Consider the following 24,012-nt stretch of genomic DNA (forward strand, 5'->3'; position numbering starts at 1 on the left):
AGAAACACATCCAACATTTTTAAAAAGAATTGGGACTCTTGAATGGCCAAAGGAAATCCCAGGTCTTAATTTTATTATAAATTATCCATATTCATTTTAGTAAAGTTCTTTAATTGTTTATAAACTGAATATTTAACCTATAAAATATATTAAAATGGATTTATTAGGCAGCCAATTTATGTTATTCAAACAGAAAAAGTAATAACAATAAAAGTTAAATATACTGACACTCGTAAGTTTGGGACACTTTATATTCCGTTTCTGTCCTTTCAAAGGTTTAAATGACAATGATTGATTGATTGACTGATCAAGGGTAATAATCCCATTGTCAACCCAAACTCTCTCCCAAAACATTTTTAAAATGGATTTATAAACTGCAGTTTAGTAATTAGTTAACTGTTTTTAATTATCATCCATTTAAAATAAATATTAAAATATTTTTAAAAAATATTTTACAATCAACAAAATGATTAACGTATTTTTCCTAATGACACATTCTGTTGCTATATTGAATTAATTTAGATAGCACATTGAGGTTCAAATATCAATCTCTTATTCGAAAAAACAAAGGACAGAAGAAACATACAAAAATTCACTATTTCCCTCTAGGGCTGAGATAATATATACCGTTAACATATACAACTCAAACCTTATTTGTCCTGCAATCAATTTTGTATGTAAGCTGGCTTCTTGCTCTCGCAATGTATAGAAATGTGCAAATAAATACTGTAGTTCTGGTGACTTGACTTTTTCAGGATACTTGTGGCAATCTTTTCTGCAATTCCACAGAACTATTGTATACTGACCGCAATCACCAAATTCATCAACTCCATATAAGACAGACGCAGGAATTTCAATAATTTATTGATGACTCTCTTAAGACACAGCTCTACATATAGCACAGGAGTAAGAATGAAATAATCCAGTACTAAAATGATAAGATGATTATATATTAACAAAAAAATATCACAAACAAAATATAATTTAATCCCAACTTATTTTTGATTCAGCGCTGTTAGTAAGAAATGGTAACAGCGTTTACACAACTGTCACGTACAGTAAAATGAGCAAAAGTTTCTACTGTAACATCTCCAATGTATTTGATGGAATGTATAGTTTAGTCAAAACTCAAGATGTAAGAGGTGAATGTGTACACCCACACAAAAATAAACTGTCTTGACATACAATTAAACTGTGCATATATTGTAGAAAACTGTGCATGTGATACAATTAGCATGTGTTTGTAAAGGAACAAGCCTAGCTCTTGCAGCATTCAACATATTTCAGAGACATGGGGGGGGGGGGGAATGTAGCCTTAGCCATGAGTAAAAACAAGGCTGCTAATGCTCCTCTGAAAAGCTTGACTAATTAGCGTTCATAAAGCTCTTATAGGTCTTCATATTAAAAAAAACCTAGAGCAAAGCATTAACCTCAAATGCTAAAAAGGCTCCAGCTCTTGCATCACAAAAGCACTGAAATACCTGTAGTTTCCATGACAGTCAATATCCCCAACATGATTTACAAATGATGAGAGCTATCCAAATAAAATAAATGTCTGCTCAGCAGAGTAAACAGAGACAGCTTTACCAGTCCCAATTTAAATGGCTGAGATGATCAATATGAGAATAGTAGTGGCCACAATGAAGCCTATATTAATTATGAAGAGAGTTATGAAAGACATTCATCATTATTATGGGGATCACTGGAGTAATTTAATAGACTTGGCCAGTTCTACACAACTCTTAGGATATTTGGGGTCAAATATGCTGAGTCCAAAATAAACTTTAGTGTTAACTAAACAGAGCATTGTCTAAGTTTTCAGAAATTCTAAATTTGTGTGTGCTAATCAATAATCTATCTTACTCTCATAAGCAAATTGACCCATACTTATTTATTCAGAAGTTACATGCCATCCATTCTCATTTTTAAGCTATAGGCAGCTTATAAGTGTTCATATGCAATACAAATAAAAATAAAATCCAGCAATATAAAAAACACTAATAAACCATGAAAAATCTGAAAGAGTTTGCTAAAATAAGATATGTCTCAAAATGTTTCCAGACTTGTAATGAACTGTATCACAGAGCAGAGTAGCTTTAACTTGATATTGGAATCAAGATCAGGCACTACCATATAAAAGACAATATTGCCTTTTGTTATTAAACATATCGCTAATGAAACTTGATAAAGATGCCGTATTGAATATGAGTTTATAGAAATCTGGAACCAATCAAGTAAGATATTCTGAGATAGTTTTCTCAACTATTTTTTTAAAGAAATATATTATAGGAATTCAAGGCATGATAGATTATTGCAACTGTAGATTTATCTTTTTACAGTCACTTTGTTTCTAAAAAATAAACGCTGAACAAGGATTATGTATATTTTTAAACCTAAGGTTTAGCCTACATATCATGAATAATCAGTAGTTTCTATAAGCAAATTAATAGGAAAGTACATAATCCATTATTACAATAAAAGGAGCTATTCAGAATGTTTTGGTTACGCATGTCAAACAGGCGGCCTTCAGGCCGCATCCGGCCCACACAGGCCATACCCAGCCTATCCCCACAAGGGCAAAACAAATCCCAATACAGCCCGATATGGCCCACAATGTGATCGGGTTTGACACCCCTGGTTTTGGTAATACTGAAAACCTCATTAATCTAGACTATTATTCTGCATAGAATATCTCACTTGACTATCAATATATTAAGCAATATTGGAATCTTATAAAATTGGAGTTTAAAAGTACTGTAGGCCAGCTGAATTGACAAACTTTATGTCTAAATTGTCCCAACAACTTTCTTAAAAATAAAGAAGAGATTCTAAAGACAGCCATTAGATATAAGGAAGTGAGACAATTTTAAAATGAAATATCTTTAATTTCCTATTTCTTTAAATTCTTAAGCAGGATGACTTGAATATTAATTTAAATGTTAATTTCATAACAGGTCATATTTAGTGTATAAAACAGATATTTTATGCGCTTTTTCTTTTTTACATTTTTGCATATCCTTTTTTAAAAAAAACTAGGAGAGACCTAATGAATAGTGGGGAAATAGCTATGTTTCTAATAAATTTACACAAAGAAACGTAGATGCAATTCTTATTAAAATATATACATTTTCTAATACAGATGTTTACTTTTGTGCCAGAAAAAGAAGTCTGCATAGCTGTATAATTACTGCCTAATATTATTATTCATACATTATACTGTTTGGTGTTTTTATGTGGTTGTGGGAAGTAAAGAAAAGCTATGTAAATTGATGGATGCGCATTATATGATAATGCTTTTGCAATAGAAATATTAATTTTGAAGATGGTGAAAGGCCACCAATGTAGGATTCCACAGGAGGAAGATGATCATGCTGACAGAGGATGAACTATCGAAATAAACTAATGCATTTCATCCTATTGATAATGATTGCCTAGATTTAAACTAAAAAACATCTGTAAGAAGGGAGATATCACCCAACATTACCTGACAACCTTGAATAAATGTATTTTATGTCTACAAATTGCCTGGCGTGTTTTATTTTATGAACTGCAGGAAAAGAAGGTATCATTCTGACAATATTAGAACAAGAAAATGTCTGATAAGCTCATTCTGAAAATAGCTATTCAATATACTGCCAATCAAAGAGTCAGGTGGAGACAAGTTTCAAAAGCAATAAATAAATGAGTTGAACAACAAAATCCTTGGGATTGTGGTTATGGTCCCTGGTAATTGAAGGAGTCCTCTTCAACAAGAAAGAAGGGCTAAACTGTACAGTATAATACCAGTGCTGTTTCTTCAGCAACTTCAAAGACAATCTTAGTAAAGTTATTGCATCCGAAAGCAATGGGCAGGATTAGGGCAGGAACATTAGCAACTATGAGTGTGGGGCACATTCTCCTGTTCTCTTTTTCATATTCAAATTCTCTTTCGTATACAAAGATTCATATCCACTTACACTACCTTTTAAATTTGTAGAAGAGAAATATATAATTTTATCTTTAAAAGAAATACTAATATTAGAAATACTAATATAAATGCAAATAAAATTGCTACTAACAATAGGGAAATACTGATATTAATGTATAGTGATGAGTCACCAAAATTGTGTGTGTGTGTGTGTGTGTGTGTGTTAATCAGATTTACAAGAAGAAAAGAAGGTTTATTTTCTTAAAAGTCTCCTTTTATGGCTCACCAACTGGATTGCAGGAAAAAAATCGATTAGTCTCTTTGCCCTTCACAAAAGTATCCAGTGACTATTTACAATCAGAATGTGTTTTAAGCACATTCTAGTGTTGAACTTATTTGTGCAAATCAGATGTCAGTAATATTAACAATTAACTAGCTATATTACATATATCAATATATATGTGTGTGTGTTCTTAACTGCCCATCTCCCTCATATAGGGCATCTGGGTGAACTATATTAAATAATATTCTCGCAGTCAAGCCTTCGCAATAGCACATAGACTTTTATTCTACTTCATAGTACTTTACAGCCCTCTCTAAGCTGTTTACAAAGTCAACATATGCCCCCCCCAAACAATCTGGGACCTCATTTTACCAACCTCAGAAGGCTGAACTGGTCACGATTAAACTCCTGTAGTGGGCAGTTAGCCTTCAGTACTGCATTCTAAACACTGCCACCATATCAAACCTTGCACAAGGTAAACAAGGATGTAACAGAAAATGTTGTTCAATGCAAATGTATTTATTTGTTTGTTTGTTTCTGAGTACACCTGTTTAGGAAATAAGCCTTTCCTAAAACTTACTTCATCTTTAATGATCAAATATTGTTCAAATATATGTAAATATACACTTACTTTATTGATTTATGACTGGTGACTAAAATATCATCAGATTTTTCATATCTCCCTTTGATAAATTTTATTTATTTGTTTGTTTGTTTGTTTGTTTGTTTAATTCACAGTTAAAATGAAGGTACATTTTCTACAAAAATAGCCTGAAGGAATTCAGGCATGTTGTATTTGCCTCATTATTTCACTTGTAAAGAGATAATTGGCCAAATTTGAAAAAAAAAATTATCTAGAGGTATATCTTACTTTCTTAAAAGGATGTTTCCTAAGATATACAGAAACTTAGCCTAGGGAAGATCCTGAATGACATTATATACAGAAACTTATAAATATACAGAAACTTAGCCTAGGGAAGATCCTGAATGACATTCCCAGTCCAGTAACTATATTCTAGGAAAGTTTATATAAATACAACAGATTATCCTTAATGTTGGTTTGACAAAGTCAGATAAACCCAAATATCAGCTTTATTATGCTCTAGTAACATGTGTATGACATGTTATTTCCAAGAATTTAAAAAAGGAAACAACATATTCTGAAATCTAAAGAAAGCTTTATTGCAGTAATCATTACAAAGAGCTGTCATATAAAGCTACAGCTTTAAATCCACTTATCATGGATTCCTATAATTGTAATCAGCAGGATGAGCCTATTTTAAGGTAAAAGTTTGAAGAGGTCAACATGAGAAAACTTTCTTGTATACACCATTTCCAACTACTAACAATTGTTCTTGTAGCTAACAGTAAAGACCACCACAACCCAACAATAATTCTGCTCTATGACAGTCAAAAATTTTTTTAGTTTATGAGATGTCACATGGTCTGTCCCATATGTTTGCAAAAATATAAAGCAAGGTGTTTTGATTTCTATAAGGAAATAATTGTTGACTTCCAAATTAATTGTTACATTATAATTTGCCTGTATAGTTCTGTTAAACCATCTGTTCTAAAGGGCACAATGCTCAAAAAGTTTGAATATTAGTTTATTTCACATAACTGTATCTAAGAAAAAAAAATACAAGCTAGCAATTAGATCAATTAAAGCCAGGACCTCCAACTTGTTCTTCATTTTTGTTTGTTCCACAGAAACAAACACAATCTGGTTAAAAATAAAGCTGAACTATCAATGATAGAACGGCTGTATTCTCATTTTACTTTAAAATATTAACAAACATGTTAAACTTTAAACAGTAGATTTTATGGAACTGTTTTTAGTATCTAAGAGTGGATGAGTTTTTTTTTAAATACAAGAAGACAACATTTTTATTAATCACTACTTTTAAGAGTCAATGCTACAGTTTGATAATTTGCAACATTTTGCTTGCTTTTTCAGTAAGAGTCCAGATTCTTCATGTGTTATTTTAAAAACAAATTATCATTTTTGTTCAGAGTTATTATGCAAAAACAAGATCGAGCCCTATCCCAAACAGCTGCACCATGTTCTGCCTTCAACATTAGACAAATTGCTCTGAAAGTCTGATTTTCCAATGCACAAAAGCTTAACCTGCCACTTACAGCCTGCTTTTAAAGATACGTATTTAGAAGTGCCAGTCACAAATTACTTCCATAATAGTGTATTTAGAATTGCAGCCATAGGATCCCAAAATTTCTGTTTTAAAATTCTAATGACTCACCCTTTTCTTTACATCTTAATTATTCTTTAGTACGATGAGAATAAAACATTCAAGTATCCTGTCACACATTTTACTGGCACTTCAAATCAGACCATTTATCTTTTGCTCTGAACAGTGAAATATATATAGTCTAATAAAGACAGAAAAAAATAATAAGTAAGAATAATCCCTTCCTTAAAAATCTTTTTTAGAGATGGTACTTTGGCCAATTTTTTAAAAAAATCTTTTTTATGGTCCTCAACTGTACTGGTGTAATTATCATAGGTCATACAAACAGAAAAATAGGATGTTGTGTCAGCTTTTTGGATATAGAAGTTGACTATTAATGCAGCATCTGCCTGTGTGCCATATTTCCATCAGGACATATCAAATAGAATAAGAGACAATACTATTTAAACGTTCTGAAAGTCATTGAATAGGTTTTTTAGAAATGCTACATGTAGGAATCACAAAAGATAGGCAATGTGATTCAGCATATTCTCCACACAATACTGTAAAACAGATACATCATTCTCAAGTGAATTTGCTCTTGCATACACATTCACATGTATGCAAACAATTTAGGTATAAGGCTCTGTATGTTTAGATATATGAATAAAGAACTATAGTTTAAAAACTGCATTTTGTTTCCTGTTCTGTAAAATATGCATTTCAATATTTGAAGATAGTTCAAGGATCACAACACTCCACTGATGTAGCAGAGAGGAGATGGCAAATTCTTTATTCCTTCCTGGTACCTCAACAGGGCACTACTTCTGGAAAGTGTAAGAAGGGCTACTATTTAGCTTCTCTCCTCTCTTGGTTTAATCTTTGTTTAAACCTTTCTTTGTTTGTAAACTATGTAATTTACAGGTCTTCCTGACTTAGCAACCACATTTGGGAATAGCAATTGCAACACTAAACACTGTGGTCAGTAAGAAGAAAATCACATGTCACTTCCCATTTGGTCATTAAGCAAGATACCGTATGAGCCTGAGTTGCACTTTTACTGCCGCATTCTCCATTAACTCTGCTTGTGAGAAGCCAGTTGGGAAACATGCAAATAGCAATCATGTAATCACTGTGATGATTGTAAATGTGAGGATGGGTCACAAAAGTTTTTTGTTTACACTGTAATAATTTTAAATGGTCATCAATCAATTTCAATAAGAATAGAGCTGGAAGGGACCTTGGAGGTCTTATAGTCCAACCCCTGCTCAAGCAGGAGACCCTGTACCATTTCAGACAAGTGAATGTCCAGCCTCTTCTTAAAAACATCCAGTGATGAAGCACCTACAACTTCTGATAGCAAGCTGTTCCACTGGTTAATTGTTCTCACTGTTAGATGAGATAGTCAGCAAGTGAGGACTACCTGTGTTGTAAACCAGAGGTCCCCATCCTTTGTTGCTTGACGTCCCGGCTGGAGGGGGGGAGAGAGGAACCTGGCTGCACGAGTGGCAGACCAGCACACAGACACACAACTCAACTTGCACAAGATGAGCTGTGCACATATGTGCACATGTGGTAGCCCACCACTCATGCAAGTCAAGCTGCATGCGCATGCGCCGGCCTGCCATTTGGGCAGCCAAGTTCCAAATAAGCCATTGCCCTGTAGTCGGCTGTGGCCCAGGGTTGGGGACCCCTGTTGTAAACCATTTTGAAATTGTGTAATAGGACATTATACATGTAACATATAAAAATTATAAATACATACATAAAATAAATGTATCTCACTAGTATATAGACACAGGCACATACACAAAAACACACACACAATGCTATTTCCTCAGAATACCAGTCAGAACAATTAGAAAAAAATATCAATCCTGAAGGTTTTCATCACATACAGAAGAATTTTAACAACTCATAATCTATAGATACAATAGCCATGTAAATTAATATTACAATATTATAATAATATAATGAAAATTAATATTACAATAATTATTATTAATAATTATTCCCTCCAAACAAAATATTGCTTCCAAATTCAAAAACAAATGCTTTTTCATCTTGTCTTATGTACACCTATACTTTTAGGGTATTTTAAATTATAACAATAAAAAGAAGCCCGTGAATTTCTGATTAATTAATTTGGAAAAATAAACCATTTAAAACTTGTTCTCAAGTATAGAAAGTGAGTTTGAGAATAAAAGAATCTAAAACTTGGTTTAAAACATTCTCTGTAGCATTCTCTAAACATCACTTCCAACGATGTAACTTAGGCTACATGTCCCATCGGAGAGCAAGTGTCAGCAAAGTAAATGCATTAGTTAGAGCTTAATGGTAGTTTAGTGTTCAATACCTTGAAATATTAAATATGTTTTTTCCCAAAGTAAACTGCAATTCAGTTTTAATGAAGACATTAACTTGCTTGATTTGTAAGCTCTTGTGGAAAGCCAGTCTAAAATTTTGTCAAAAGAGATGAGCAGAAGCAGTAAGAGCTGCTGCAGAAAAAAAAGAAAATGTATTTTATGAAACAATTCATGAATATGTACCCATTTTCATTTTACCTTTGGTTAATATGATTTAACCCTAATATAACTAGAAATGCACCTGTACATGGCTTGCAATTATGAGTGTTTAAAAGCAATGATACTTTCAATATTTGTAGATGTCCATTTTCCAGGGAGCTGGATCACAGAGTTCGCCAGAAGCATTCAAGGGAAAAATCCAAAGTAGATTTTCCCAGTAACTCAGTAGGAGTTGACAAAAGACCTTTTTATGAATGGCATTGATTTAAGAGATAGAAGTGAAAATGAACAAAAATCACTCTGCAGCATGACTTTGCAATATTTCAGGCAGTTTACTGTTCTGTTTATATTTGAATATATATTTGCAGCAAATGCAAGCTTGTAGCAGTGTCTTTTTTTTAAAAAAAGGTAAAAAACTATGCACATTTCACTCATAAGATAGAGTGAAGAATTACCTGACAAAACAAAAGGAGGCACAATTTTAGAAAATCATAGAAGCACCACAAAGAAAAGTGTGGTTGCCATAATGTACACTGCTAAATCTCTGGACTTCAACTCTTGATAGGAAGATGCTGACATATTTAAATTCTTTGGAAACTCCATGCAAACACATTTGAAAAAAACCATATTATTAAAAGCATATGAAAGACATTACTAAATTGCATAGAGTCTAATGTTTACATGCCATTTGCAAATAAATGTTAACAAATATATTTTTGATTCTAATAGATCCTGTTTTAATATTTTTTAATAATGACTAAATTAGATGGCAACATCCCCTTTCCATTTTATTGTAAAAACAAAATCAGGGCAGCTTACAGAGAAAAATATAAAATCCAAAAAAGTATAAGCAATGCAAATAAGCATTTTGTAGTGATATATCTTGTTCATATTTACTAAGAAACTTTTCTGAAGGATTTACTCTATAAGATAGTGAATATAAAATTGCAGCCAAGATTTGCTGCAGGCCATTGAAAAACTTTCAGGCATATAATCATTATATTCAAATTTTCCACAAATTTATTACATTAGAAACCATAGAGGTAAAAGACTAGACATCAAAATTACAACTTCTCCCATTCATGCTCTCCAAAAATTTTCTGTGTGTCAGAAATCTTGGATTTTTGCAGTTATAAATTCAATTATTAAATTTAAGATAATGCTACAATCTTTGGTGATGTTCTTTCTGCATTACAAATGGGCCATTAAATCAGTGAAGTGCCAATCAAGTGCTTTTGTGTGCTGAAAAATGGTTTAACAAAAGCATTTTTGCAGGCCTCTTCTTACACTATAGTCAGTGTCACCTATATATGATAATTGCAATGTATTTTTTGTATCAACTCCAAATGGAAAGAATAGGATTCTTACCCCCTCCTTTAAAAAAAAAGTCATAATCCTACATATTTGGAGTTTTATTAAGGTGTCTAAAGATATTTAATATGCCTAAGCAACCCTTTGTATAAAATTTCTGTTGTAACAGGAGGAAATAATGTGTTTAACAATCCCAATAGAAAAAATGACACCTTGAGCTTTGGATTCACTTCCCTGTTGTACAATTTAATCATACTCTTGTTCAGTCTCACACTGCTGACTGCTGGAGGATAGCCCTCCCTCTCAAATGAATAATTCTTCCACATCTGAAATATAATCTGCTACACATTTCGCTTCACATTTTGTCTTGTGATTTTATATGTACTGTTTAAAAAACAGGACATACACAGTTTGTTCTTTCTGCACTTTACATTCCTTTTGTTCATGTGATTTTTCCTTCCTTAGAAAAGCTATGTACAAAAGCAATTGTTTTTTGTTTTTTGTTTTTTTTTTGTAACCACTTGTTATTGCTATCTTGCTATCAAATTACTTCCTGAAAGCCCTTTCTGCTTTATTGGAGCTTCTTTAGCAAAAGATACTGTATTAAAAAATCTATATAGATTTCTATGAGTACTAGCAAATCATAGAAATTTTGAACGGTAAATTACAAGTCCAGTCATATTTTAGGAGCTATCATGCAAAACAATATGGATATGGAAAACGCCACAATTTAAAGGGATAATATATATACATACCAAAATGAAATTATGCTTCAGGATTTGCTGTAATGTGGTATATAGGATCTTTCCAGAATGTTGATACATTCATGATTTAGCCACATTTTTAAAAAATGAACAAAATAAATGAGCCACTCAGAGTCATTTGCTAAGATGGGCGGCTGTAGAAATCAAATTAATCAATCAATAAATAAATAAAGTGCACCATACTCTTTGTTTTAAATGTATTTATTTCAATGGAAATTTATTTATAAAATTTCCTTGAACTTGTGCTGATCCAAGGGTACGCATTCATGAATTTCAGATACCAAGTTACCTTACTCAAATTTAATTTCCGTATGTATTAATACTTTTAACAATAAATCACAAGTCTCGAAGGGGCAGAAGCCAGTTTGAATGTCCAATGTTATATTTGTTTCCAAAGTTGCCTCTGGGCTTCTACATAGAGGTTTGACATACATTCTTAGAAAATAGAAATTGTTGGTGGCTGCAGCAATGCTTTATTTGGAAATGTGCCACTTACACAAAAAAGACGAAGTAGACTAGCATTCTGAATGGTTAGAAGGAATTACAAGGAACAATTTTCCAAGTTTCTTTCTAAAAAAAATGAATACTCAAAATAGCCATTTTATGACTCTTATCGTAAAGCCATTTTGACATGTCACAAGATACTTTAAATATGCCAAACATGCTCATTGGCCCATTTCTAATAAATTTACTATCATGGAACAATAGTCTGACAATCTTACTACTAAAGTTTTGTATATAGCTTCGTATATTGCATTTGTACAATATAGCCAGTCATTTTTTTCCCCTTCCAACTTTCATTGACAAACATGGTAATCTACCATTTACAATTAAGATGTGCTGGTTGGGAGTAAGAGACAATGTGTTAGCTTACAGATACATTGCTTTGAGGCTTTTTCAGAGGATGACTTGATTGCTTCCTCTCTCAACTGTTCATTTCTTTAACTCCTATAATTCTTGCAACTCCTATATATGTTTCATTATACATTTATATAGAACTAAGATATATACAGTGTGAACTCTATAGAATTGTTAATATTCTGGTGCAATAGTTTGAATACAGTGGTGGTGCAATAGTTAGAATGCAGTACTGCAAGCTACTTCTACTGACTGCAAGCAGTTCGGCAGTTTGAATCTCACCGGTTCAAGGTTGACTCAACCTTCCATCCTTCAGTAAAATAAGAAGCCAGATTGTTGGAGGCAATATGCCTTGTAAACCGCTTAGAGAGAGCTGTAAAACACTGTGAAGCGGTATATATGTCTATTGCTATTTCTTCATAAATATAGGTACTCCTTAATTTAGGACCACAATTAGGCCCACAACCTCTGTTGCTAAGTGATGTGGTCATTCAGTGAGTTGTTTGATTTTATGACTTTTCTGCAGCCATTAAACAAATCATGCAGTCATTAAGGAATCCAGCTTCTTTTACTGACTTTGCTTGTCAGAAGGTTGTAGATGGTAATCATGTAGTCCCAGGATGATGCAACTGTCATATATGGATGCTGATGTGCCCAAATTCTGATCACCTGACTGCAGATGCTGCTGCAATGGTTATAAGTGGGAGGGCCAGTCATAAGTCACTTTTTCAGCACCATCATAACTTTGAACAGTCATAAGTCAAAAAATACCTGTGACCTAAAATGTTCTCCAAACAAGTCCTAAAACTAGATAAAGGAACTCAGTTAAACAAATAAACCTTCACTGATTTATTGAGAAAAATTATTAAAAGCTAGTGTGTGAATTTCTGGGATTACCAGTTCATTTAAAGAATAAATTAAAATTGGGTGTTTCAATCAATGGGATAATAATCAAATGGGAGAGTGGAAAGTCCTACCTTATTCTGGGCATTCATTATAAAAGTCTGAACTTCACGACACAGATACACAGAAATGGCTCAAACAAAGCAGATTGTTTAAAGACCTCCAAAAAAAGTTGTTGATGCACACCAATCTAGAAAAGATTACAAAGCAATTTCCAAAGTGTTTGGTCTCCACCAGTTTATTATCTATCATCCAGATTGCGTACAAATGGAGGCAATTAAATACACCATTACTTCCCTTGCCAGGAGTGTTTAACCAAGGGAAGATACATAAGAGCAAGGTGTATAAAACTCCAGGAGGTCTCAAAGCAACCCAGGATAATGTCTAAGAAATTAAAGGCCTCACTTACTTTTGATGAATGAAGTGTTCATTCATCAAGAAAACAATGAACAACAATAGTATGCATTAACAGGTGTGCAATGATAAAGCCACTGCTGTCCAAAAAGAACATTGCTCCCACCTATACTTTATAAAAACCATGTGGATAAGACCAGAGGGCTATTGGAAGAGTGTTCTGTGATGGATGAGACCAAAATCTCTGATTTGAATGAAAAACATTGTTTCGCAAAAGGCAAATAGTGCATTGCAGCTTATTCCTTCTGTAATACATGGTGGTGGTAGTGGAAATATCATGATTTTATCCAGCTTTTCTGCACCTGGATTATGATGGCCTGCCATCATTGATGGAATAGTGATGGTTTTGGTTGTACCAGTAAATTCTTTAGAAAAATATCAGGCTATCCCTCCATGAACTGAAGCTCAAAGGAAAATGATCATGTAGCAAAGAATAGTTAAATCTGAAGAAAGTTAATGTTTTGGAACGTACAAATCAAAATCCCGACCTTAATCCTCGAGAAATATTGTGGACCTGAAGTAGTTCATGTGAAGAAGCCATCCAACACCCCTGAATTAAAACTGTTCTATAAGGAGGGATGGACTAAAATTCCTCCAAGCCAAGTGTGCAGGATTGATCAACAGTTATTAGAAATGTTTAGTTGCAGACACACAAAGCAATTCTATTGGTCTAATCTATAAGGAACAGACAACCCCCTCTCCCAATTCTTCTAACTTTAAAGGAAATGGGTATTGACTAATTCAGGAGTACCATGATGAATGACTAATAACCAGGAATTCATTAACATACCAATTACTGATATGGATTGTAAGAATATCTATATAATACTAAAACTCTTGTTCCCATAATATTTAATTCGGTGAAATGATGCATAATAGTCCAACAATTTTTGAATCAAATGCACTAACTTATAGAATATGTCAAAAATCCAAAACCCATGATTCCCGTGGCCTTGAAATTTGGCAAATTTTACAAAACATTTTATGACACAAATAATACCAGTATGTCTAAGGCAGTGGTTCTCAACCTGTGGGTCGGGACCCCATTTGGGGTCGAACGACCATTTCATGGGGGTCACCAAACAAGGCTGTCCGCCATTTTTCCCCCTTTTCTTTGGCCACGCCCCTGGCACCCGGTGATGTATAAGTGGTTGGGGGTCACCACAACATGGGGAACTGTATTATGGGGTCGCGGCATTAGAAAGGTTGAGAATCACTGGTCTAAGGCAATACTACAACTCACAGCCTCCTGGTCTAGGCCAGCACCTGAACTACCACACCAAACAGGCCCTCTTTTCCCATTCTTGGAATAACATTCTAAATTATCTAATAAAATGTTGGCTTTATCTAAGAACCAATGGAATCAGTAAACAAATTCAATTAGGGCTCTGATGAGATAAAGTGCTATCCAAAGTTATCTAGCCTGTCTCGATCTATCTTAGATTCAACACCATCATGCCTACATACCAGTTATTTACAAAAGAAAAACTTCCTGTTGATAACTTGATCATTATGTCAAGATGCACTTTTTAGGTTGTGAGATGCTAATTATAACAAACTGAAGTGTCCAAAAATTAATATCAACATATTTTCATTTTAAGGATATTTATTGACTCCGTTTTTAGACTATGATATGTCAATATGTGGCATTACCATATTTCCCATTAACTTTAGTCCCAAGTTTCAAAGAACAAAGCTTTATAGACAATAGTACTATTAACCTTTCCATAGTTTAATTATCTATTGAAAATGAGCATATTGTCTAATACAAGGGAGTGAGTTGTCTTAACTTATTAATGTTTGCAAAGCTGAACTCCAGAAACATGAACTGCTATTGAAATGCACAGTGTTACTCTGTTAATTTGATGTACAAAAATACACTTTAAAATCACCTAAATGTTGAAGCAGTTTCCTTTAATTTTCCTTACTTATGGACAGAAATCTGGCCAAACTAAAGCAGACTACTTGCACCATAAAACATAGATTCTAGGGGACAATTAGGGAGGAGCTGTTTTCACCCTCTTTCTTCCACACAACCTTGTTGTCTTTGGAATGTATTCCCTCCTTCTTGGGAATCTGAATTATTTTCCATAACTGTTAACTTTAATATACTGTAAATTTATTATTTAAATAAAGTTTTGGATTTTTAAAAAAGTTTTTAGAGCTTCTTTAAACCTGGTCTATTTTACCAGCTCACAATTCCTATTATGTCTCGGAATGCTGATATTATTCCAGTGTTTTTACAAAAGAGAATAGCATAATTTTACAAGAATTGTTTTCATCACAAACACTTTGTTTCATATAAACATGAAAGTTTGCCTACTCTTGAATTTAAGCCACAAGTAATGTATACATATTAAATATGGTATATTTAAATATACACGTTAAGTATACACATACAGTTTAATGGATCTTACTTCCAGGAATCTGGGTACAGAATCCAATCCTGAAAACTTAATGCCTAATTAGAAGTATAACAAAATTTTCCCCAACAAACTGATTGACATGATAGATAGATTTAAAAAAAAAGTAGGGATAGTGTAACATAGGTTTTTCTCCCATGACTTGGGTGGGGAAAAGATTTTTCGGCTTATGTAAATTGTTGCATGCTAGGGAAGGAGGATATCTTCCATTGAAAAACATTAAGAAATCATACATTTTTCAAAATTCAGTGGTACAATTTCTGAAGGATTGGAGTACTCCATACAAAACTAAGAGTTTCTGGTAGCCATGGGGACACCTTATCACTGCAGGCATCTATCAATAAAGGAGAAGTTATATGACATCCCCACTTCTGCTCTACATGATCTTATAACCTTTATATAATGTCAAAGTCTTAAAGACGCCAACCTGTGGCCTCAGACCCACTTGTATCTGAAGGCTTGGGTAATATCTTAAAAGTATTGCCACAAAATTAAAATATTTAATATAATGGAAGAGGAACATTATTAATTAATTAATGTGGTTACCTCCACTCACCCTCAAAAGAAATGGGTTCAGTCAAAAAGCAGGTACATCTCAGTTGAGGGCAGTTGAGCCAAGGGATTGGTGACATTTGAAAGAAGAAAGAAAAAAACTAAGAGATTATCTTTGCATTTTCATACAGCATCCTTGATACAAACTCTATATATGTTTAAGGAGCAAGAATATATATTTACAAGCATTCATAAGCCCTTTTAATTTATGACCTACTGAAAGAACCTTCAGAAAGAGGTTTGACATACCCAATGCCACAGGGTTCCAGTAGCTATCAGACTGTGGCAAAATGTAACTTTTCTCTTCTTTCCTAAAAACTAGCAATAGTTCCCTTGTGGCGCTGTAGCATAAACCTCATACTATTGTAAGAGTGTGGATGACATAAATGGCATTAACCCTTAGCATTCTGAAGCTTACATGTTTTTTTAAAAAATTGCTGTAGAGGTATGATCTCCTTGGGAGTGACTCAATTACTCATAGTGCAAGATTTCATCTTATGTATGGCTTGACTCACAACATGTTGGAATGATCCAAGTTAATTAGAAGACATTCTCAAGGATACTTTGTAACAATGTCACTTTTTAACCATCAAGGTTTCATTGCATTTTAGCTTACTTTAAGTCACCAGGAGGGGGAATGATGTGACATCGGTAGCTAATATATTTAAAAATTAATAATAAAGTAACTTTTAGATGTTGCTTAGGATGTCATCTACTTTGGAATCTTTAAAATACATCAATAATTTAGAATTTTACTTGTCTCCTCCTTTTTTAATGAAGAGACATTCTAAATCAACATTTCTAGATCACAATGTTACGGTAATTATTAATTAGTGTTTTAGTTATAGTTCACAGATGAATATACAATTTTATAAAAATATCAAGGTTTATTAAGCTTTATCTTAACTGTATGCTGAGATAAATTGGAAGTAACCTTCTTGTAGCAAACTATTTACAAACCTCCCTGTCTTTCACAGACATAAAACTGCAACATGCACTATAGTTGCACTGCTGGGAATTAGTCCAGCACAGTGGAGAAAATGGCTTTTATGCATTCCAAAGCCTATTGCATAATACCAACATTTTTCAAATACATTTCTTTTATAAAATGGGTGGATCACAATTGCCAGACCTTTAATATGTAGTTATTTGCTGGAAGAATAGGCATATATAATCAACATCTGGAAACTGATTAAGACACTAATACTTACCATAAACGTATAACACAGAAATCATTTAGGACCCATATTTTAAACTCCAAGTTATTAATGTATTTTAAAGCTTTCCAAATAGATGACATTTAAAGTTTGTCCTTCTTTATTTGTTACAATTCATTCTGCAAGATATTAAAATTGTTTTTGTGAAACCCTGACAGGATTTCATCTTTTTTCAGATATTACTGATGCTACCTTAAACTGCAGGTACACATATTTTTTTTTTACTACAAGGAAAATGGGAAATATAGTCTCTTTTCAGGGATCCTGAACTATATCAGGATGGGGGGGAGCTTAACTGCTTTACCCATTTCCTTTTATGATCTGTTTTCAGACTGCAGGGTAACCAGAAATTTCTAGCAGTTTGCTGATAGGGAAAGCAGAAGCATAAGGAAAACAATAGGTAAAATTCTGTACTAAATACAAATCAAAGGCACAATAGCAACCACAATAGATGAAACAGCTATACTTGTTTTTTTGAAAAATAATTTACTTAAGTCTAAACTTATTTTCTACATTGTACAAGCTTTCAAATCTAATCCAGGAAGGAAATGGATTTAGAAGAGCATTACTGATAAATACTTACCTGATAAGTGAAGGAAAAAATCCTGTATTAATTAAAGAGGTTTCTCCAATCTGGATAAAACAAGACTACTTAAAATTTTTGTTTATTTAATTACTTGTTTACTTAGAAAGTAGTCCATTGAGTTATCGAATGAATATGAAGGGATTTCATTTGTTAGTAGAGAATCAAGTTGTTTCTAATCTACATTAATCATTATATAATGCAGAAATGTCCACTTTTTTAGTAATAACATTTAATTAACACGCTTTTTGTGTAACGTTATTAAGCTAACTTTGCAGGTTACAAAATATAGTAACCACGTTTAATGAAATTTATTCAGAAGTATACATACAATTTCTATCGATTGCTTTAGTTCTTACCCTGTTCTATCTTACTTTTTAAATAAAATAAAAAATATGAAGACTTTTAATAAGTACATCAGACAGATCCTTTAGTTATAGTACGTATTTGCTTACCCCACATCCAAAGTTCAAACGGGGTAACTTCACACTTTTTCTTCAATGGGCATAGCTTTGCCTGCGACTTAGCATTTCTGGTCCCCACTCAGCTTACTATTTTTTTCTCTCCCCCTGTAACTCAACACCAGCTTATTTTGCTCCTTACATTCCTGGATCTCTCTCCTCCAACAGACAGAATTGAATTTAACTATTTTGAGTTAGAGACGAGGAAAGCTGGAGCAAGACCCGCTCTTTTCTAGTCTATCAAGAAGCAAAATGAAATGAAGCATATCTTAGCTAATGGACAAGAGTGAAAGAATAAAACTAGAAACTGAGAGCAAGCCACAAACTGCATTCATCCCACTTCCAGCCCAATGTTTCAAACAGAAACTGAATTTTGCTATCCTACCCAACAGAAGTATGCCCTGGTGGATCAGATGACCTCCTGTTCTAATTCTTATCAAGACAGTGAAATTAAAGATTTGATCACACGCAGATTTTTCATATCCACATTCATTATTGCCCTATTCTCTAGCCAGAGGCACGTTATCCTCGGCTGAAATTTATGATCAGTGAGTACATAAATTAAGTTCACTGTAAAATAGAAATACTCATTGAAAGCTTTCAAGTTTAATCCTGAACTTTCTAAATTAGTTTTTCTCCAAGTTACATTATTATTTTAAACCCATTATTAAGGAAGCATCTTTAATTCCAGACCCGAGGAATTCTTTTATTGAGGAAGGTGGTAAAAAATTACTAGATTAAATAGCGTTGGTCAGAAAAAATGTGGCTGGCACTAAAGCCAATGTTCCAAGATGGAGAATAGGAATCGGCCGCAAACATGCGAATGTGTTTTTAATCCTGGGTTCAGTATACCCAAGAGAAACTCCCCCTGAACTGAAAAGGACTGTTTTCAGAACAAGCATGCATTGGGTTCGGTTTGGCTAGTGCCAAGTTTGTTCTGCAAGATCTATTTAGCTTTCTTCCGATCCAATTTTTACAACCCTGGCACACTGCTCGGACATGAATATCAAGCATTTTTATAGAGAAAAGAGTGCGCTTCCTGAAATCAGCCCGACCCAAGAAAACTTGGGTGGAGGAAGCGGGATCCATCACTGCATTTCACGACTACTTTCCCACTGCGTGAGTCTGCGTCCGGATCCGTATGCATAAGTGTAAGCCGTGCATGGGACGAAAGGTTCTCGGCATGCAAAGTTACGATAGAACCTAACGCGGGGTTCCTAAACAAACTTCCAAGCACATATTCCCAAAGAAGTGCGCGAAGAACTGCAGCCTTACCTCGCTACCCCGTTCGCACGGATCTAGTATGTAAGGCTATAGGGCACTATGCGCACTTCCCCGAAAGAAAATCTCAATTAAACTAGTGGGACTTATTCCTGATCTAACACGCAGCTCTTGACATTCACACTTTCTCGGGAGTAAAGTTCCCTGAACGCAGGGCAGGTCTACTTCCCACGAGATTTGCAAGGGTTTCACTTGCGTTTTAGTCTTTCAGAGCTTTTATTTTGTTTTATTTTTACACATAACCCTAATTGCTTTCCCCTCTCACTACCCTTGGAGAGGGCGGAGTCTCAACCAACCACACCTCCTCACCCCCCATTGACCCCGGAAGAGCGATACCTCTCTCATCTTCTGTCAGCCTCCCGCGCCAATTCAACTCTTTAATGTAGACCAGCCACCACCCTCCCTTCAGGCGACGCTCTCATTGGCCCTTAGTCCCGCCCACTCGGTCCGCTCAACTCTTCGATTAGCTGGCACCCCTGCCACTCCGAAGTGAGTTCGCGTCCCCCAACAACCATATAATCCTTCCCTCTCATCCGCCTATATTTACTGCCTTCTCATTGGAGTGGTTCCAGCCTTTAAGAAAATAAATCTCCGTTATGTCCCCAGTGTATTGGTCTTGAAGTTTGTCAATCAGACATCACTGATGCTTATCATTGGAGGATATGCATATGATTAAGGCTGACCTTTTTAATAACTCTTGTTTCATTTGCCCGGGCGAGCTGCCAAAGTGACCCAAGCTTGCAAATGATTGGTTCTAAATGATCTTTTTCACGCTACCTAGCATGTTAGGTTGCAAACCCTTGCCCGCTCCCCCTTTCTTTTTTCTACGCATTTCTATTTCTTCCTTTATTTATTTATTTCATAAACTTAAATGACCTCGGAAGGGAGGGGGAAGGGAGGGGGAAGGGAGGCTTGCTGTTATACGGTGACCAATAGCAGAAAGAACAGAGGAGGAGCCTAGAAGCCTTTCACCAATCATATAGGATATTACCTGCGTATTTAGCAAGTTGCCAGCCAATCAAATTTTGAAGCTCCCGGCACCAGAGGCTGGCGGCGACGGGTGTTAATCACTGTCTGGATTTGGCGACAAACCGGACGATACCATTAGTAGATACAAGGCGGGGAGAGACGGAAAATAAGAGAGGGAGGGAAGCCGCAGAATTTTAACTTTTCAAATGACTGGGGAATGTGGAGTAGGGGTTTTTTTTTTTTTTGCTTTTCTTTCTTTTTTTTAAGGAAAAAGTATAATCCGAAAATGGGGAAGACATGGACAAGCAATGTGATTAATTTCCTTGTCTGACTTGCATCCGAAAGAGAAGTTGCAGTCTATTGCGTCTTTAAATCCAATGGAACTTATTTCAAGTAAATAGACAAACTTATACTATAACCCCGGCACTATTTCATATGTTAATAATTTTCTAATTGTGATAAAAAGAGAATCCACTAAAATCTGTTTTCTTTCAAGAAATACTTTAATTCCGTTTACTATGTAACATAGTTTCAACTCAGAAATAATGTCCCAGTATTGTCACAAGTAATGCTTGTGATATTATATGGTAAAAATACTTGCTTATTTCTACCATATAATAACTAGGTCTCTGCATACAACGTTTTTCTTTTTCTTGATCAAAATATGAAGTAATTCTATTTTGAACAAATCATCAAGACACTATTTAATGAAAGTATTATTTTTATGCTGTAATAGTTAACATTTTTAAACAATAGGTAAATATACAGTTTTTCTGATGTTAAACTGGCAGACACTTCCTAATCTAGTACCTGACATATTAGGTTTAGGATTACAGTTACCAAAAATCCTAACCACAAATTTAGGCTATATTGGTTGCAAATTCTGTGTGTCTGTATCTCAGTATATCTGGGAGTCTAAAAGATTTAAAATAGAGATCATTTAAGCTAATGCTTAGTGCAAAAAAATGTTTTGTGTTCTTGCTATCTATTATACACCACGCTATCCTGAAATTCAATAAACTGCAGACATCTTGTCTGAAATGGAGCTGGTTACTGTTAATGGAACACTAAATAAAATCTGCATGACAGTCACATTATATAGATGGAAACTCACCAGAAACGTATTTGAGTTAGAAGAGTGACAACCATGCTATCAATTTAAAATGTGCAGATGTCCTAGGCATTAAAGATGTATGATTGAGACACAGCCACAGTAGATGTATCTGTATTTTAAAAACATCTAAGGAACAGTATCTAAACTAGATTTAAGTCATTGATGCAATGATAACATATAATTTCACATACATGAGTAACTGAATAAATCTGAAATAAACATGTCTACAACTACAGAATGAATTTATTATGTTAAAAATTAGCAAAATATTTTCAGAAACACCTGTCACTTGGAACATAAACAGTGTGTAATGTCTTGGCGTTGAATAGCTATGACATATATTACCTTCTTACCAAGTTATTCCCTTTAAAAATTGCATTATTTTTTTCTCTAATTGCCCATAAATGTATTTTCTCTTTCAGTATGTTGTATGCCAATAAATGCATTTATTTAGATAGTATACTGTATTCCATTTGATTTCTCTGAAGCACTGTTATTTAGTTATGAGCACAGAGGTAATTGTGATTATAAAGAATGACTTTAGCTAGCTAGCTATCCCACCTCCATTGGTATGAAGATGCACTTACAACCAGCCATGTTCACATTGCTCTGCATGTAATTTGGCCTGAAGCTGAAGCACGTGACAGCATCATTTAAGTTTGTCATCAAAGTGTCTTCTACTGGAAAGAGTTAAGGTATAATGTCAATTTGTGGCACTTAAACTGACCATGACATGTTCTCCATTGCAATAATTGCAGACCATAGTGTCCTATAAATTCCATAACTATGCCCTGGGACCTCACCCTTCCCTGCACAGGACTCTCTGTGAAGTGCTCATTCAGAGTTTGCCTACATGAGACTTAGACTACAGAATCACTTCTCCAAAACTTGCTTGCTTGTTTCCTTTTGGGAGAGCACTTTTAGCTTGACCAATTCATTACATGTAAGGACCATAAAAACACAATGCAGCTAGACGTATTTCTTGTTCATTACAATTCATCAATAACATTCCTGTTAAACTGCTGTTTTATCACTTGGCAATCACATCTTCCCCTTTCATAGCAATAGCACTTGACTTATATACCGCTTCATAGTGCTTTACAGCACTCTCTACGTGATTTACAGAGTCATGAGTGTTTTTTTCTTCAGACTTTTGTTCTAACAAGGAAATATCTCAAATGTCCCAAAACAATCACTACAGCTGCTAAGCATAAATCATGCTGGATTGTAGACAAGTAATATTGTGAGTATGCTTTGGGGACAGATGTGCAGTACATGCTTTTTCATCCAGTTTGAACTGTGAAGATACTGTTATGTAGGGCATCGAACTTGGGTGCATTTCCTAGGGAGGAGTGATGTATGGTTATCAGGACTTTTATTGGGAGCTGTGAACCAGGTGGAAGAGTATATGGGAGGACTAGACCCGGAGTTTATGACATCCCACCATTTCTTTACAGAACTCTGAAGACATGGTCAAAAGTAAGAACTTGAATTCTTCAATTTTATTTTTTTAATGTGCAATTTACAGCTCAATGTCCCATAAAAGAAAACACCAATCTACCTGCTTTCTTTGCTGCCTCAACTTTTATTTTTTTCTGTTCCTGATCATTTCCTGCTCAGCTTGCCCATGATTAACCAAGATGTAGCATAATTATGGCTGATGAATCACAGAACCCCTAGGTGCCAGTGCAAGACAAATATGGAAAAAAAGATGTAAACATTACATTTCTGGAGCAAAAACAAGGTGCAGAAGGAACTTTAGTCATTATAATAACAGTACAACCATATAGATAGCATCATATATGTGCAGACTTACCCAACCTTTCCAGCTTGGCAGCCCAGAAAGAAAGGGAGCAGCATGGAAATGCATGTGCATGCGGCTCTGTGCACGCATGTGCAAATGGGCATGGGCACAATGGCACTAGTGTGTGTGCATATGCACAAGTGGACTACGCACACCCATGGCACACCTGCTTGTGCCCATGTGCATGTGCACCCATGGCATGCTCACTGGTACCCGCACGCATATGCTAATGGGCCACTGGCACCCACATGACAGCAGTAGTGCTAGCGTGCCCCTGCATGTTCAAATGGAGTCACTAGTGCCCACATAGCAGTTCTATCATGAGTGGGATGGGTCTCACCAGCTATTCCTAGGACTCGGTGGCCAATAGGCCACAGCTGGTATCAGACTGTGCACCGTAGGTTGGGAACCCCTGGATATGTGGACCAAGGAATTTCTGTATTCAGAGTGCCAGAGT

General features: G+C 34.7%; 1 protein-coding gene across 16 annotated transcripts in view; it reads right to left on the minus strand.

Annotated features, from left to right (window-relative positions):
• ZBTB20 (zinc finger and BTB domain containing 20) overlaps positions 1 to 20,220 on the minus strand; it is a 553,524-nt gene extending 533,304 nt beyond the window's left edge. For 12 of the 16 annotated variants that reach the window (XM_039327291.1, XM_039327288.1, XM_039327277.1 and 9 more), the window contains exon 1: positions 16,131 to 19,982. The gene's annotated coding sequence lies outside the window, so the exon portion shown is untranslated. Of the gene's footprint in view, positions 1 to 16,120; positions 19,983 to 20,004 lie in introns of those variants that run through there. The other 4 variants (XM_039327278.1, XM_039327284.1, XM_039327286.1 and 1 more) reach the window with 4 other exon arrangements.
• Between the last annotated feature and the right edge of the window lie 3,792 nt (positions 20,221 to 24,012).

This window comes from Crotalus tigris, unplaced genomic scaffold (assembly GCF_016545835.1).
Source record: "Crotalus tigris isolate CLP2741 ecotype Arizona unplaced genomic scaffold, ASM1654583v1 scf7180000024359.8030256, whole genome shotgun sequence".
NCBI lineage: Eukaryota > Metazoa > Chordata > Lepidosauria > Squamata > Viperidae > Crotalus > Crotalus tigris.